We start from the raw sequence: 4,604 nt of genomic DNA, 5'->3' as shown, positions 1-4,604 counted from the left end.
TTACATGATATTTTACATGTTTCAATGCCATTCTCCCAAGTCTTCCCACCCTCTCCCTCTCCCACAGAGTCCATAAGACTGTTTTATACATCAGTGTCTCTTTTGCTGTCTCGTACACCGGGTTATTGTTACCATCTTTCTAAATTCCATATATATGCGTTAGTATACTGTATTTATGTTTTTCCTTCTGGTTTACTTCACTCTGTATAATAGGCTCCAGTTTCATCCACCTCAGTTTTAAGCCAGCTTTTTCACTCTCCTCTTTCACTTTCATCAAGAGGCTAATTAGTTCCTCTTCACCTTCTGCACAAGGGTGGTGTCATCTGCATATATGAGGTTATTGACATTTTTCCCAGCAGTCTTAATTCCAACTTGTGCTTCATTCAGCCCAGTATTTCACATGATGTACTCTGCATATAACTTAAATAAGCAGAGTGACAATATACAGCCTTGATGTTCTCCTTTCCAAAACTGGAACCAGTCTGTTGTTCCATGTCTGCTTCTGTTGTTTCTTGACCTGCGTACAGATTCTCAGGAGGCAGATAAGGTGGTATGGTATTTCCATCTCTTTAAGAATTTTCCACAGTTTGTTGCAATCCACACAGTGAAAGGCTTTAGCGTAGTCAATGAAGCAGATGTTTTTCTGGAATTTCCTTGCTTTCTCTATGATCCTACAGATGTAGGCAATTTGATCTCTGGTTCTTCTGCCTTTTCTAAATCCAACTTGAACATCTGGAAGTTCTTGGTTCATGTACTGTTGAAGCCTACCTTTGAGAATTTTTGCATTACTTTGCTAGCATGTGAGATGAGTGCAATTGTGCAGTTAAATTTACATAACATAAAACAAACCATTTTAAAGGGCACAATTCAGAAGTAGCATTGGGCCACTTATAATACTGAAAAACTACCACCTGCAGCAAGTTCCAGAACATTTTCATCACTCCAAACAAAAACCCCATACCCATTAAGCAGTTAGTCCCATTCTCTGGCAACTACCGATCTGCTTTCTGTCTCTATGGATTTACCTATTCTGGATATGGAATATAAATGGAATCATACAATATATGACTTTTGGTGTCTAGATTCTTTATTTAATATAACACATTCAAGCTTATCTATGTCATAGCACATTTAAGTACTCCATTTATTTTTATGGGTGAAGAATGTTCTGTACTATGTATATACCAAAACTGATTTACCCATTAATCTGTTGATGGACATTTGGGTTGCAAGGGTACCACATTCTGACTATTATAAATAGTGCTTCTATGAACACTCATATACATGTACTTGCTTGAATATGTGTTTTCAATTCTTTTGTACATATACCTAGGATTTTCTTGGGCTCCAAAATCACTGTGAATGGTAATAGCAGCCAAAATTAAAAGACACTTTCTCTTTGGAAGGAAGGTATAACAAATCTAGACAGCGTATTAAAAACAGAGACATCACTCTGCTGACAATGGTCTGCTATGACAAGTGCATTCTCTTGGCAAAAATCTATTAGCCTTTGCCCTGCTTCATTCTGTACTCCAAGGTCATATTTGCCTGTTACTCCAGATGTCTCTTAACTTCCTACTTTTGCATTCCAGTCCCCTATAATGCAAAGGACATCTTTTTTGGGTTTTAGTTCTAGAAGGTCTTGTAAGTCTTCATAGAACCGTTCAACTTCAGCTTCTTCAGAAATAATGTTCGGGTCATAGACTTGCATTACCATGATATTGAATGGTTTGCCCTGGAAACCAACAGAGATCATTCTGCTGTTTTTGAAATTACATCCAAGTACTGCATTTCAGACTCTTTTATTGACTATGATGGCTATTCCATTTCTTCTAAGGGATTCTTTCCCACAGTAGTAGATATAATGGTCATCTGAGTTAAATTCACCCATTCCAGTCCATTTTAGTTCGCTGATTCCTAAAATGTCAACATTTACTCTTGCCATCTCCTGCCTGACCACTTCCGATTTGCCTTGATTCATCAACTAACATTCCAGATTCCTATACAATATTGTTCTTTACAGCATCACACTTTGATTCTATCACCAGTCACATGCACAATCTGGGTGTTGTCTTTGCTTTGGCTCCATCTTTTCATTATTACTGGAGTTATTTCTCCACTGATCTCCAGTAGCATAATGGGACATACTGATATGGGGAGTTCATCTTTGAGTGCCCTATCTTTTTGCCTGTTCATGGGGTTCTCAAGGCAAGACTATTGAAGTGGTTTGCCATTTCCTGCTCCAGTGGACCATGTTTGTCAGAATGCTCCACTATGACCCATCCGTTTTGGGTGGCCCTACAGGGGGCATGGCTCATAGTTTCATTGAGTTAGACAAAGCTGTGGTCCATGTGATCAGATTGGTTAGTTTTATGTGATTGTGGTTTTCAGTCTGTCTGTCCTCTGATGGAGAAAGATAAGAGGCTTATGGAAGCTTCCTGATGGAAGAAACTGACTGAGGGGGAAACTGGGTCTTGTTCTGATGGGCAGGGCCATGCTCAGTAAATCTTTAATCCAATTTTCTGTTGATGGGTGGAGCTGTGTTCCCTCCTTGGCTTGACATAGTTTTCCCAAGAGAAGGCACTGGTCATAGCAAACACCCTCTTCCAACAATATAAGAGAAGACTCTATACATAGACATCACCAGATGGTCAATACTGAAATCAGATTATATTATTTGCAACCAAAGATGGAGAAACTTTATACAGTCAACAAAAAAAAGACTGGGAGCTGACTGTGGCTCAGATCATGAACTCCTTATTGTGAAATTCAGACTTAAATTGAAGAAAGTAGGGAAAACCACTAGACCATTCAGGTATGACCTAAATCAAATTCCTTACAATTATACAGTAGAAGTGAGAAATAGATTCAGGGGACTAGATCTGATAGACAGAGTGCCTGATGAACTATGGATGGTGGTTCGTGACATTGTACAGGAGACAGGGATCGAGACCATCCCCAAGAAAAAGAAATGCAAAAAAGCAAAATGGCTGTCTGAGGAGGACTTACAAATAGCTGAGAAGAGAAACAAAAAGCAAAGGAGAAAAGGAAAGATACACCATTTGAATGCAGAATTCCAAAGAATAGGAAGGAGAGATAAGAAAGCCTTCCTCAGTAATCAGAAGAAATAGAGGAAATAGAGGAATGGGAAATAAAGAAATAGAGGAAAACAATAGAATGGGAAAGACTTGAGATCTCTTCAGGAAAATGAGAGATACCAAAGGAACATTTCATACAAAAATGGGCTCGATAAAGGACAGAAACTGTATGGACCTAACAGAAGCAGAAGATATTAAGAAGAGGTGGCAAGAATACACAGAAGAACCATACAAAAAAGATCTTCATGACCCAGATAATCATGATGGTATGATCAGTCACCTAGAGTCAGACATCCTGGAGTGCAAAGTCAAGTGGGCCTTAGGAAGCATCACTACGAACAAAGCTAGTGGAGGTGATGAAATTTCCGTTGAGCTACTTCAAATCCTAAAAGATGATGCTGTGAAAGGGCTACACTCAATATGCCAGCAAATTTGGAAAACTCAGCAGTGGCCACAGGACTGGAAAAGGTCAGTTTTCATTCCAATTACAAAGAAAGGCAATGTCAAAGAATGCTCAAACTACCACACAATTACACTCATATCACACACTAGTAAAGTAATGCTCAAAATTCTCCAAGCCAGGCTTCAGCAATATGTGAACCGTGAACTTCCAGATGTTCAAACTGGTCTTAGAAAAGGCAGAGGAACTAGAGATCAAATTGCCAACATCTGCTGGATCATGGAAAAAGCAAGGGAGCTCCAGAAAAACATATATTTCTGCTTTATTGACTATGCCAAAGCCTTTGACTGTGTGGATCACCACAAACTGTGGAAAATTCTTTAAGTGATGGAAATATCAGATCACCTGACCTGCCTCTTGAGAAATCTGTGTGCAAGTCAGGAAGCAACAGTTAGAAATGGATATGGAACAACACACTGGTTCCAAATGGGAAAAGGACTGTGTCAAGGCTGTATATTCTTACCCTGCTTAATTAACTTATATGCAGAGTACACCATGAGAAACGCTGGGCTGGATGAAACACAAGCTGGAATCAAGATTGCCGGCAGAAATATAAATAACCTCAGATATGCAAATGACACCACCTTTATGGCAGAAAGCATAGAAGAACTAACGAGCCTCTTGATGAAAGTTAAAGAGGAGAGTGAAAAAGTTGGCTTAAAGCTCAACATTAAGAAAACTAAGATCATGGCATCTGGTTCCATCACTTCATGGCAAATAGATGGGGAAACAGTGGAAACAGTGACAGACTTTATTTTTCTGGGCTCCAAAATCACTGTAGATGGTGACTGCAGCCATGAAATTAAAAGAAGCTTACTCCTTGGAAGAAAAGTTATGACCAACCTAGACAGCATATTAAAAAGCAGATGTATAGAACAGTCTTATGGACTCTGTGGGAGAGGGAGAGGGTGGGAAGATTTCGGAGAATGGCATTGAAACATGTATACTATCATGTATGAAATGAGTCACCAGTCCAGGTTCGATGCACAATACTGGATGCTTGGGGCTGGTGCACTGGGACAACCCAGAGGGATGGTATGGAGAGG

Source organism: Bison bison, unplaced genomic scaffold (genome assembly GCF_000754665.1).
Source record: "Bison bison bison isolate TAMUID 2011002044 unplaced genomic scaffold, Bison_UMD1.0 scf7180017864456, whole genome shotgun sequence".
In the NCBI taxonomy this organism is placed as follows: domain Eukaryota; kingdom Metazoa; phylum Chordata; class Mammalia; order Artiodactyla; family Bovidae; genus Bison; species Bison bison.
The sequence above is the reverse complement of the archived record's forward strand: the minus strand, read 5'-3'. Positions refer to the sequence as shown.